Source organism: Otolemur garnettii, unplaced genomic scaffold (assembly GCF_000181295.1).
Source record: "Otolemur garnettii isolate 467f Iridium unplaced genomic scaffold, OtoGar3 scaffold00030, whole genome shotgun sequence".
NCBI lineage: Eukaryota > Metazoa > Chordata > Mammalia > Primates > Galagidae > Otolemur > Otolemur garnettii.
Window position 1 is genome coordinate 6,682,338 of NW_003852425.1, and position 14,347 is coordinate 6,696,684.

At 42.3% G+C, this 14,347-nt stretch overlaps 1 pseudogene; it reads right to left on the reverse strand.

Moving 5' to 3' along the window:
- Positions 1–7,913: 7,913 nt before the first annotated feature.
- On the reverse strand, positions 7,914–8,409 carry LOC111725026 (annotated as a pseudogene).
- Positions 8,410–14,347: the final 5,938 nt, after the last annotated feature.

Below are 14,347 nucleotides of genomic sequence, written 5' to 3' on the forward strand. Positions count from 1 at the left end.
ATTCTCCTGCCTCAGCCTCCTGAGTAGCTGGGACCACAGGCACCCGCCACAACACTGGCTATTTTTTTGTTGCAGTTTGGCCGAGGCCAAGTTTGAACCCACTACCCTTGGTATATGGGAGTCAGTGCCCTACACACTGAGCCACAGGTGCTGTCCATACTTTACCTATTCTTAAATATGTGTAATCTTTGGTGCAATGAATGAATACATTTCTTTTCAATTGAAGTGTAATGCACTTCAATTTACCATTTTAAAGTGTACAATTCAGTGGTTTTGAGTGCATTTACCCTGTTATGCAGCCATCAGCACTGTCTAATTTCAGAACATTCCTTACCCCAAAAGAAGCCCCATACCTGATAGCAGATACCACATATGTTTTCAATTCTCTTTGATATATGTACACCTAGGAGTGTAATTGCTAGATCATGTGGTAATTCTCTTTAACTTTTTGAAGAACTGCCAAACTGTTTTCCAGTGAATTAATTTCTGTTAATCATATACCCTTAATTGTTCAGTTCCCCTGTAAATACGTGTCTCTCGGGGTTAGCTGTGTCAGTCGTGAGCCTCCGGGAGAGACGTGAAGGGGAGGCAGACACAGCCTAGCTCTGCGAAGAGGTGCTGCTTGATGCAGTGTGCAAACTCATTGCTTTTCACTTGGTTTTGTTTTCTAGAACTTGTCAGGAAATACTCGCAGATGGCCACTTACTTGTAAACGCGGTGTGGAGATTCCTGTGTGGTCTCTGCGTCTATGCTGCCTGCCTTGCCCACCCTCTTGCTCATCTTCTTGATGACGGTGAAGGTGATGATATTACCGCTTGCTTGGTGCTTTCCAGGGTCCTGGCACCATACCGAAAGCTCTACAAACATCATTTATTTAATCCTCACAGTGCACTTCTGAGATGGATGTTTTCGATCCCCATTGCACTTGCCTACACCAACCCTTAAATTGGTGGAGAGATTTCCCAGGGCTGGAGGTTGGCAGAATGGCAGGAAGATGCCTCCATGCTGAGGCCTTCCGCTGCTTGGAAAGATTAATGTATGTCTATTTAAATGTATTTTTTTAGATTCTAGGTTGTCCTGCTGTATTTGAAAATTGAGATCATATCTGAAGCCTGTATCAAATAGATGGGGAAAAAGAAGGCTTCCTTAGACAAAACCAATACATAGCATCAAATTCTATACCTGGAAAAAATATGTGAGGGGAAAATGTCTACAAAAGCAGCATAGATCACCTTCTGAATTCTGTCTGATTTAAGTCTAATACCTTTTATAGATGCCACTAGAAAAATTATCTCTTATTTTCACTTTAGTGTGACATTTAATGTTGTACCTTACACATACGCATCATAAACCTACAAAAATAATACAGTAACGACCACTGGTTTTTAGACCCCAAGGCGAAAGTTCTTTCTTTCCAAGCTTTGTGGTTGTAACTTTTTAGACAGGGAAACTGTTTTGTGCCTCAGTGAACCTCCCTTGTATGCTGGTGCCCAGGAAAATCCCTGACGTCTTAGACGACAAGAACCACAGCAGCGTCTCCCCAAATAAAATTGTGGCCACTGGTAGCACAGTGACAAGTAGCTCTTTGTCATGAAATACGAGGGTTTTCCTGAAATGCCTGCAGACTTGAAAATGATTATAGGCGTTTTAGAAAGGCATGTACACGTGTATCAGTCAGGAACATGAAAAGGCAATTTACAAGATAAAAAATAGCAATGATCAATAAGTAAACCTCTAGTTGTCAAAAAATGTAAACTGAGATATAAACTTATTATTGAAGTGGGAATATATGCACGTGGTACAACATTCTAGTATATGAAGTTATTTAACAGGAAATGTCTATTTTCTCTCCTCCTGTGCTATTTTATACTCCAGCCACTCCATCTGCCTCCCAAAGGCAGCCACCATTACCAGTTTCTTTTGGACAGAACCTTTAACAGTTGTCCATGATACGGATATGTGCATATGTATACACTCATGAAGGTATGTGCACAAAATGCACGCAGGTACATGTATGCATAATACTATATACACTCTTTCTTAAAATTCCAGATTAATGTGATGGTGCAAGCAATTAGGTTATAATATTTGCATTTGTTAGGTAGGGTATGTATTATAGCTGTGTCCCATACCCAGAAGGTGTGCCAATACCCTACATTGTGCCCATTAAGTGGGAGCCCACCCATCTCCCTCCTCCCTCTATGCTGCCCTCTCCCTTCTTCCTCCTCCCCCCCATGTGAATTGGATTGAGTTTTTCTCTTATGTGGATGTGTATTAAATCGTCTACTGGCTTCGTATTAGTATTGAGTACATTGGATACTTGCTAAGTTTCCATTCTTGTGATACTTTACTAAGAAGAATGTGTTTCAACTCTATCCATGTTAATACAAAAGATGTAAAGTCTCCATCTTTTATGGCTGAATAGTATTCCCTGGTATACGTATGCCACAGTTTGTTAATGTATTCCTTGGTTGGTGGGCACTTCGGTTGTTTCCACATCATTGGCAATTGTAAATTGAGTTGCGATAAACAATCTAATGCAAATGTCCTTATGATCAAATGATTATTTTTCTTCTGGGTAGATGCCTAGTAATGGGATTGCGGGATCAAATGGAAGGTCTATTTTGAGTTCTTTGAGGATTCTCCATGCTTCTTTCCAAAGGGGGTGTATTTGTTTATAGTCTATGTATACTCTTGTACCTTGCTTTTTTAATATAATAGTTATTCTTGAATACATATCAGTACATGTATAGCTGCCTTGTCAATTTATTTCCCCCCACCCCCCCTTTTTTTTTTTTTTTTTGAGACAGAGCCTCAAGCTGTCCCCCTGGGTAGAGTGCCGTGGCATTACAGCTCACAGCAACCTCCAACTCCTGGGCTCAAGCGAGTCTCCTGCCTCAGCCTCCCAAGTAGCTGGGACCACAGGCACCCGCCACAACGCCCGGCTGTTTTTTGGTTGCAGCCGGCATTGTTGTTTGGCGGGTCCGGGCTGGGGATTCGAACCCGCAACCTTAGGTGTACGTGGCTGGCGCCTTAGCCGGTTGAGCTATAGGCGCTGAGCCCCCCCTCCCCTTTTTTCAAGAGACAGGGTTTTGTTGTGTAGCCCAGGCTAGAGTGCAGAGGCTATTCACAGGAGCAGTCTGAGTACCTGAGCTCCTGGGCCCAAGTGGTCCTCCTACCTCATACTCCCAAGTAGCTAGGAGCGTAGGTGTGTGCCTCTATGCTTGGCTTCTTAACATTTTTAAAAGGAAACTTTGGAAACTTTCAAGCATACAGAAGAGTCGGGCCTTGATCTTTCTAATAGCTGCAAACAACTTCCTTAGACAGGTGCAGGACATTTCATTTTGCTGCCTCCTCTATTGACACGACTTTAAATTTTTTCCACCATTTGCCTTCACAAATCCTGTACGTAGGTCATTTGGCATATACAAGAGTATATCAAAAGGGTAATTCCCTAAATGTGGAATTTCTAGGTCAGACATAGGTATGTTTTTAATTTTACAGATATTGCCAAATTTTCTCCACAGAGATTGTGGCAGTTTACACTCACACTAAGAATGTAGGAGAATGGCTGTTACCCCACACTTTCACTAAAAACGTTTATCAAATTTTTCATCTTTGTCAACAAAATAAAGAAAAACGAGATATTATTTTGGGTTTGGAATTTTTTTTTAAATAAGAGAGTACTCAGTATTAACGTAGCTGTGGGGAAAAGGGAGAAGCATACATAATTGGTAAAGTAAAATCAACTCAGCCTTTCTGCTTAACATCTGTGAGAGTCTTACGTATTCTTTCTTGATCCATCAATTCCAACTCTAGCAATTTAATTGAACGAAGTAATTAGACAAGTATCAACAACGTTTATCACAGGATTCTCATAAGAAATACCCAATGAAATTGATTTAAAAATTATATTACACTATATACAATGGATACTTTGTAGATATTTTTAAAATATGCAGAATCATAAAAATCTTTAAACAATGAATTTCAGAATGTTGTTTAAGTTGTGAAAATTTTCTTTCAAATAAAAGCTTAATCTGTAGCTTTATATGTATATAAAGCAGACAAGTGGGGTGAGGTTGGGGTAGGTGGTCTTCCCTGCGGTCTGGTTCAGATTCACCCATCTCCTTTTGCTCCTTTGCTCTCCCAGTCCTGAGAAGCCATTTGAAAACACTGCTCCCAAGAGAACCCCCAAATGATAAATATTCATAATAAAACCACCCTCCATGGTTTGCCATCATTAGTGGTTATCAACCAAATGACCAATATTCAATAATAAAACCACCCAGCATGGTTTGCCTACATTAGTGATAATCAACCTTAAGCTGTCAGCACAACTCTGGAGAACTTGGTAAAGCACCCCAAGAGTTCCTCATTCAGTGGGTCCAGGTTTGGGCTTCAGAATTCCAGGTGATGCCAGCGCTGCTGGTGTGAGGACCGCACTTTGAGAAGCTCAGTCCTGGGTATATTCTGTGAGACATTTGTTTCATACTCACTGGGCCAGTGAAGAGAAGTTTATTGCCAGGTAAAGATCAGAAAATGCTGTCTTAAAAAGAATTAAACAGGTTTCCTCCAAAGTTTGTGGTGTCTAATATAATGTGGTATAATTCTTGTAACTGTACGAGGAGGATCTGGTATTTGACCCTAGGACACCCTTCCCCTCTGTCTTTTTTCGTATGAAATAGAATAAACATGGAAAATAGTATCTTATGTATGCCAAGAGATAGAATTCAGAAAAACTTAGACACCGTCAGGGCAAAACTATACACGTTAACTTTATTTTTATTGCCCTTGAAGTTTGCCGTTCTGTCTTAAACCTACAACTTTTACTTTGAGAAACCGACTAATCTCTTATAATTAAAGTATTTGGAGTAACCATTACTTGGGAAACTTAACCTGTCCACGGTATATGACAGACACACCTCTCAGATGGGCTTCATGTTGTTTACTGGGGTCTTATTAGGAGGCTGTGTTAGTTTATCTCTCTTTGCTTTTCCTCTGTTCCCCCTGCTAACTAGACCTCTTGAGGAGAATTGAGGTGACCTAGTCTTCTCTCCACCACTAACTAACCACTGACTTAGTCTCTAGGCCTCATGTTCCTAACCTTGCAAATGAAGGGGTTTAACCTTCAGATGGATGCAGGGATTACTTGCAACTCTGACATTCTCAGCCTGCAGCGGACGCTTGGCAGAGTGAGTGCAGGAGCCGTGCGGATGCTGGATGTGTGCAGCGAGGGGCCTGCTGCCGGGGAGCCACTGGCGTTGCCACTTGCTCCAGCCTTGTCCTTGGTGGCCTCGGTTTTGCAGATGAGCTCGGTGGAGACTGAGAGAAGGTCAGCAACCATCAAAGTCATACATCTAGAAAATAGCACAGGTAGAATTTCGACCTAGCTCTGAGTGTAAAGTGCTTTCCACCCTCCCCACTGTTGTGATCCGCTCACCACACAGCTTCTCCTTAAACTGCTTTCAGTTTTTAAGCATTGTTTGTGGGTTCCTTGAGATCAGGTAAATTTTGGAATAAATCTCAGCTCAGCTGCTTTATAGCTGACAGCTTACCCAACCTACAGAGCCTTTGTCTCCTTATCTGCAAAAGGGGGATAATAATGTATTCTGTGCGTGTTTATTAAGAGGATTACGCCAGTGCTGAGCGCAACTATATGGTCTCGGTAATTTATCATACTAGTAACTTATTCTGGGTTACAATTATTGTAGATACAATTTTTTATTCTGCCTTTTTCTCTTGAACACTTTATTATAAACATTTCTTATGTTGAGCAGGACCTCTATGTTTAATTCAGGGCTGCATCTGTTTTCACTAAGTGTATAAGTAGTTATTACTCATCTGTTCTGCTGTAAGTGATACTGAGCCAGATGAGCAAGGCCCAAGGTAGGGAACCTCTAGGACAGACCTAACGATGGCCCTGGCTCCCAGCTGTGAAAGCTCTCCTCCTGGATTCATGCAAACCCCACTGAGATTTGTGCATGCAGGCCTTGTGCTCGAACCTGCTGGTAGGAGAGAAATGACTCTCAGTTCTCTCTGTGAGATGCATGTAACCTGTACTGCCTGGTTTGTTTCTTATTTGCTTTTCTATAAATGAAAATGATTTTTCAAACATTATTCTGAATGGATAGCCCCCTTTATTTAGATAGATTTGGGGAAAAATGAGGCTTAATTATGTTTTCATTAGCGAGTACAAATGTAGACTACAAATAGGATTACAGAGAACTCTTTACTACTGGTTCAGAGGAGAGGGCAGAGGACCCTGATAATTTCAGCTGGAAGAGAATCTGCATTACATTTCCACCGACAAGTGTTGATTATATCCCAGAAGAATGTGTTTGATTTCAGTCATTTTAGATAACTCTCCAGTGGGAATTGTAATTCCATGGCACAAGTGAATTTGTAACTGCCTCAATGTTTTAATTAAAATCAGATATCTACATGCAAGAACATCTTACGCTAGCAACTCCTTTCTTTCAGCTGGAAGGAAATAAAATAGCATAGAGCTGGATTCTAAGATGTAAATTGCAGGGAAGAAGATTTGTTTGTAATTAACTTAGAAAGTGTTGTTTGTGTTTAACTTCACCATAATCTTTCAGGATGAACAAATTGTGCATTACATAGTGTAGACAAGAAGTATAAAGCTTTTAACGAGTACAAATGTTCTTGGGAGGCCAAGGCTGGTGGATTGCTTGAGCTGGGGAGTTGGAGACGAGCCTAAGCCAAAGTGAGACCCCCTAAAAAAATAGCCAGGCATTGTGGCAGGTGCATATAGTACCAGCTACTTGGGAGGCTGAGACAAGAGAATCACTTGAGCCCAAGAGTTTGAGGTTTCTGTGAGCTATGATGCCAAGGCACTCTACCCAGGGTGACAAAGTAAGACTCTGTCTCAAAAAAAAGCAGTGTATGTTTTTTTCTGGTTCTTATTTCTAAGATGAACCTGTGTACTTTTAATTTTTTTAGGAGCTTTTTTTTTTTATTACAGGCATTTTTAGGAGCTTTTAATGCTTAAATAGAAAAACATCGCAAGCTGTGTTTTCATAAAGTCACTGGTCCATCGCTAGCAGGGCAAGAATTTGTTCCTCACCCTGGCCACAAGTGGAAGCCCAGACTTCCGGGTAGCAAGGTCTTCAGAGTGCAGAGAGGTTCCCCTTGTGGTACTGTGCAGTGACCCCCAAACCAGAGGCAAGAAGAATACACAATGAGCAGCCGTGTGCCACCCTGTGCAGGGTACTCACCAGTGTTATCTCAATACTCACACCAACCCCATGAGTAGGCATCCCCATTTTACAGATGAGGAATCCTGAGGCTAATCAATTTGTCAATCATAAAGTTCACACATCAGTCAAAGCTGGAATGAAAATCCAGGTCTTCTGTCTCTCCCACTCCACCACACTAGATTCTCCCTCTGGTCCAGCCTGAGCTTCCCATCATCAGTTCTGTGTTAATATCTTGCCCTGACCCTTACAGGGAAGGGCTCAGCAGCAGGACACTGTTCTGTAAGATGGGTAAGGATCCTGGCAAGGTATTTCCTCTGAAACACCTTATGACCTTATAAGGTCATCAATATGACCTTAGAAGTCACTGTTCAGGTCACTGTCCACTGAAGAGAGTTTCCCAAGGAGATGATGAGGTAGAGCAGTCTGCAAGTGCGACAAAGCCCCCCTTCTGATTCTCTGTGGAGTGAGATGCCACAAAGGGGCAACGCTCAAAGGGTAGTGAAGAAAGCAGGAATCGGGAGGGCGACCGGGAGTAGTGTCAAAACTGCCATGGCAGGTTGGATGACAGTCAGCAGGTTGGAGAGCGTGTTTCCCAGCAACCAGAGGGTCCAGGAGGACTGTGTGGCTCTAGTCTAGGAGGTGTCTTGTCATCTCCTTGCTCAAGAATGACCTGGAGGCCTTGAACATGTCCTATGCCTGGCCCCAGGGATTCCCATTTTGTAGTGAGGACAACAGCCCTAACTAATTCAGTTTCTCCTCAGCCACCATTTCCTAGCCCTTGTTGGCCTGTGGGTTACAGGGAGAGGGGTGCAGTAGCCCCTCCACCTGGACATCTGGCATCAGCCCTGACAGGGCCCATCATGCCCACTGCTCCACCAGCCGCCCACTCCCACCACCAGCCACACCCAGCAGCTGCACCTGCTGGCAGTGGGCCTCATCACAGATCCCAAGAAGCTGTTCTCGCTGCTTGGCAGGCAGCTAGGCAGGGGTGAGGTTGAGACCACTGGAAGTCAGGAAGAGCAGTGGACACAGATTGTGGACAAAGCAGTGATGGGAGAAGACCAGGGGCTGCCCAGAATCGGGCACTGCTCACTCTGATGGTGGGCAATCCAGTCCCAGCACTGATCGTTTAGGGCGCTCTTGGAGAGGGGTCACCCCCCCCATTGCCCAACCAGTCCTGGACCATGCTCACTTCCCAGAGGGCACCCCAGCCTGGGACATGGCGAAAGGTCCTGGGTTCATCCCCGGAAGAGCACTTGCCTGGGGACCTGGCAAGTGAGTACTTAGCTGCAATGTGGCCCCCCACACATACTCCCCATCATATGGATGAGGCCCACTGGCTCTGGACACTGCAGCTGCCTCAGCTCAGCATTGAGCCAAAGCTCCTCCTCCAAGAAGCCCTCAGCTGAGCCTCTAGGGCAGGGTGGGGCTCCATCAAGGCACACATAACTCATGGAGGGCCACCAGTAGGAAAGCCTGGGGCACAGCCAGGCGTTGTCACTTTCTGCCAAGGAGCCATTTGTGACAGATTCCTCTCCACTTCTGTATCCTGAGTTCTCTCAAGGTTCAGCTGCCCACTTTGCACTCTGCTTGCTTCCCAGGGTTTCCCAGGCTCCGAGTGGGTGTCATCACATTTGGGCCTTCCCTGAGGCAGGGGCCATTGTTCTTCCGCTCAGTCACCTGCCTGGGTCACAAATGACCTCTCCCCCTGACGAGACCTGGTCCAGCTCCCCATCTTGCTTCTGGTTCCTTTCCACTGAACTTTTCATTCATACATTGGTTTGAAGTAGTTAGCCCTTGAATTGTGTAGCTTTGAGATTTAACTATTTAGAAGAGGGTGGTACAGGGAGAGCATCTTGATTTTCAGAATCCTCAAGAGAAAAATGATGCTATGCATTGCAGATCACAGGTTAAGGCTCAGAGGGAAATACAATCACACAGACACCTGCTAGATTGCAGATCACAGGTTAAGGCTCAGAGGGAGATACAATCACACAAGACACATGCTAGATTGAAGATCACAGGTTAAGGCTCAGAGGGAGATACAATCACACAAGACACATGCTAGATTGAAGATCACAGGTTAAGGCTCAGAGGGAGATACAATCACACAGACACCTGCTAGATTGAAGATCACAGGTTAAGGCTCAGCGGGAGATACAATCACACAGACACATGCTAGATTGCAGATCACAGGTTAAGGCTCAGAGGGAAATGCAATCACACAGACACATGCTAGGCACTTTCAATAATATTAATGAGTATTTTTATTTTACGGAAACCACAACTTTATATGACTTCTTTTTCCTTCAAAATCACCGTGCCTAGTAGCTTTGGGGTTTCTTTGTTTGTTTGTTTGTTTTTGTTTTCTGAGACAGAGTCTCACTCTGTCACCCTATATAAAGTGCTATGGCATAATAGCTCACAGCAAACTCAAATTCTTAGAGTCAAGCGATGCCCTTCCCTCAGCCTCCTGAGTCGCTGGGCCTATAGACATGTACCACCCCGTCTGGCTAGTTTTTCTGTTTTGAGTAGAGACAGTGTCTCGTTCTTGCTCAGGCTGGTCTCGAACTCCTGAGCTCAAGCTATCCACCCACCTTGGCTTCCTAGAGTGATAGGATTATAGGCATGAGCCACCACGTTTAACTGCCTGGCAGATTTTGAACACTTTTTTCATCTTTACAAAGTTCAGAGAGTGAAAAGAAAGAATTCAAATTCTCTCCGTTTACTAGGTCATTAAGTTTTGTTTCAGCATCTTATGTGCTGGTGCCCTCATTACATAAGTCACCTGGAGAAGATTAACTGATGGGTTTTGGACAATTGAAATGAATTGTTGCAGAGGCCAAGTGTAAATTGCAAGCTACTAAAATATCTTGACAGGATAATAACTGAAATAACCTGTAAACGGATCCACGGTAGGGAGGCATCTGGTTTTCCTCTTGGCAGGACACTGGATGCCAAAGCTAAGCTCTTGGCTCATTTTCCTCTAACATTACTGTTTAGAGACCAGGGTACTGACTGCCACTGTGGAGCTGCTATGTAGCTTTTTAAAAAATGCCTTGTTATGCACATGAATCAAAATGCAAAATGTGCCGGAAAAGGTAGATGGCAGAGTAAGTTTGTCACGGCTCTGTTCTCCAGACAGAGTCCTCTCTCCAGAATCAATTCCGTAGGTCTCCTTCCAGAGACAGTCTGCACATCAAGTCCTACAGCCGTGTTTTGCAATCTTTTTTATCATAGGGCGCACTTGAACCTGTAGTTAAACTTCGACGGCACCATCTTAAATTTGTTGATCCAAAAAAAAAAAAGTTGAAAAAAGAATATACTTACTGTGTTTTGAACTTCTTTTGAAAATAATTTAATTAATGATCTTTAAACATTTTCACTGCACACCTAAGATCCTCTCACATCACACTAGTGTGCCACAACACACCGTTTGGAAATCACTGTTCTAGAGATACAAATTCTACTTTTTTATACATAAGGTTCCGTGTCATTAGCATAGATCTGTGCCTGCTTTTTTTTTTTTAACTTTATCTATTTTAGAGATTGTGCCACCATTGTATAGGGCTGCCTCATCCTTTTTAAAGACTGTTTAGTATTCATTGCATTGTATGGATGGGCCATAATTTATTTACCAGACCCCCACTGGTAGATATTTAGATGATTTCCAAACTTTTGCTGATACAAATAGTGCTGCATTGAATAAGTCTGTTCATTCATCATTTTGCATGTGTCAGCGTATCTGTAGGGTACATTTCTAGAAATAGAATTGCTGGGCCAAAAGAAAAGCAAGTGCATTTTTTATTTCTGCAACATACTGCCAAACTGCAGTGAATGTTGTAGCAAGTTATAATCCCTCAGCTGGCTATGACCACAAGGCGTGCTTTTCCACCCTAGACCTGGCCTTTTGTCAAGGGCAGGTGTTTTTTCCTGAACTTGGCCACATCCAGAGTCTCTGGGCTCACTTGTGTTATATTGGTGACTTTTTCTGTGAGCAGTACTCTTGGTCATAATATTCTTTTACAGCTATTTGGGGACATTGCTTATAGGAAATAGGCTTGTTTTTGTATATGTTTCCTAATACGTGGGGGGATTAATGGAGGTGCCGATGTTTCAGAACCCTGAACTCTGGTAATGTAAAGAGGCACTGGAGAGCTTTTCTTGATTTGAAAATCATAGGAGGGGGTCTTCTAACCCTCAAATAAATAAGCTAAAGTCTTGGTGGTACCTTGTCGCTCTTACTTCACCACTGAGCCACTCCACTAATCAGACCTTGTGTCCTTGCTCCTGTCTGGCTCCCTCTCCCTTTGCCACTTCTTTCTGTTTTCTTGCCCCCCCCCCTTCATTTTCTCTCCTGATCCAAACAATTTTGTATTACTCCTGTTGGAACCTTATCACCTCTCTCTCTGTGACTATCATAATCCTACAGGTACAGATGCAAACCAGAGCAAGCTCCGTTTGACTTATGTATCTATACTATTTACCAATGTAAAACTTGGATGGCAGATCTGTGGGTTGTTCCCCGAGTACAGTATTTACTAACCCTGATCATAGACTTAAACGTTATCACAGTGCACACCGACTTCTCTTGGAATGATATGTCAAGGAAAACAAAATGGCAAGCTACCTAAGACATGGGCACAGTTGCTGTTTGGTGCCATTTCTTCCCACATTGGTCTCTAATCTATGCACTAAGGACTTTTTTAACCATGTTCCTGACATCCAGAACAGTGCTACACAGAGAGTGGCCCACAGACTGGTGTTTTTCTTGCCTATCAGGAACAAGGTAAGTACAGGAAAGGGAAATAAGTGTTCAATGAAATCTTTATAGCAGCTTGACAGTATTGACTCTAATAGTAAAAATTAGAGTTGCCAGTATAGATCTTTTTAAAATATTTTTTTTCTGATGACTCATTTTATTTTATTCCACGAAGTATCAATCCATCACAGAATAGACTTTAAAATATTCTGAGACGATTCCTTGAATCTCAGTGACTCTCTGGCTTGTAAGGAAGTGGCATTGCTATGGAGATCATTAGTTTGGCTCGTTTTCATAGTGTGACAAGTGTGATATCCTCATGTAATACTTGAGGAAATGAAACGCATTGCCAAAATGTCTTGCACTGGGATTAAATCTTCCTCTTCTTATTTCTGTAATTAAACTACAAGGCCTTGCCTGCTTTTTGGGTTATGATATTTTAATTTGGTACTAAGAGAGTAAGTGGAATAAGAGAGAAAATTTTATATGAAAACAACATTGCATTTTTTACCCTTCAAAGAAAACTGTAAATAGCATTTTCCCCATTTTTTTTTTTTTTTTTTTTTTGCTTTAATGCTGTTTTCTAAACTAAAGTACTTTGGAAGATATTTAGGAGAATCTTAATGCAATGACTTCGTACTCAGAAAAAGTACTCCATATCCTGAATGTTTTTTAAAAGTATTTAAATGCTATTGGAGAGTTGCAAATAATGAAATCTGGGCAAATTTGCAAATATCACAGTGTCAGCCTAAGGGGAAAGGTCTGGGTTTCTGTCCAGGCCAAGGTAAGACCCAAGAAGCCAAACTAAAAATTGGGAACATCTGTCCTTAGTGTGGGGGCAACAGTCCAAGCTGTGTGTGAGCAGAGTGAATGGAGAGAGGAGGTCAGACATGCAAATCCACATGAGGTGGGGAAGTAAGGAGAACTGAGAGAGGGTTAGAGGATAAAGACAGTGAGACCAAGGAACAGAGGACTCAATGGGATGGTGGGTAGGGCAGAAAGCCTCCAGGCTCTTGGTGGCAGGCTCTAGGGGTGGGCCACTTCCATTTTAAAGAGCCAGGGGCAGGTGCACATTGGAGCCTAGCATAAAAAAATTTCTTAGCCTTGGTTATTCAACCGAGTAGCACTAAATGAAAAATTTTGCTTTATCTTCTATTACTATCTTTGGCTACTTCTCATTTATAATGGAAAATATAAACATAGGCAGAGGAGTGGCTCAAACCTATAATCCTAGCATTTGGGAGACTGAGGTGGGAAGATTGCTTGTGCCCAGGAGTTTGAGACCAGTCTGGGCAAGAGCAAGGCCCTGTCTCTACAAAAGCAAAAAAAAGAAAGAAAGAAAGAAAAATTTACCTGGGCGTGGTGGCATGTGCTTATAATCCCAGCTTCTCAGGAGGCCCGGAGGCTGAGGCAGGAGAATCACTTGAACATAGGAGATTGAGATTACATTGAGCTATGATGATCCTCCTGCATCCCACCCAGAGTGACAGCATGACCTTGTCTCAAAAACTAAACAAACAGACATAATTGCAAGTTTAACATTCACAGCACATGTGAGTCTTTTAATATTAAATACATATTATAATATAAATCTTGCCTGGGTGAAAAATTTGGCTGCAGTTGTCTTTTTACAGTAATGATGTTATGTGTGTAATTTTCTCATAAATGTATGGCCTAAAATGATAAGAAGGTATAATTATTCTGAAGAGTTATTCAAATACGTTTAGAAATAAGTTTTTTGAAAGTGGTACACTTCCAGAATTCTTTTGTGGCCCCCAAATTGATGTCTACTAGGCTTTTTCCAAGTATCCTCTCTTTCTGTATCTTTCAGACGTGACTGTCTTGCACAGACAGTTTTGGGACCTGGGATCTATTGCTTAGCAGTATTGAGATTTTTGAGGGACACTGACATATGCATATTAGGAACCACTGACTCATTTGTCATACTGACCACTATTGCTAGAATATTCAATTAGTAAAGGTTTTATGTCTGTCATGGAGGTTACCAAAAAGGTATCTTTTGTTCTTTCATTCATCAGTCAACCTGCTATGTGCCAAGTATGGCGCCGGGAACTTGGAACAGACTCCTTTTAGAAAGCACTGATAGACACTGTGAAATGAAGATAATATCTATGTTATTGTGAGAATTTAATGAAATAATGTATCTAAAACATACAGCCCCTGATACATAGGTACCCTGGATGAGTATTTTTCTCCAAGAATGGCAGAGACTGCTTTTAAGATGATTATACAAATTATGGTGAAGACAGGCTGAGTCTTGCCTGACATACAATGCTAAGTTACTGAGTTAATGAAATAATCCCAAGGGGAAACACATTAAAATTCTTTCTGCTCCTGGAGT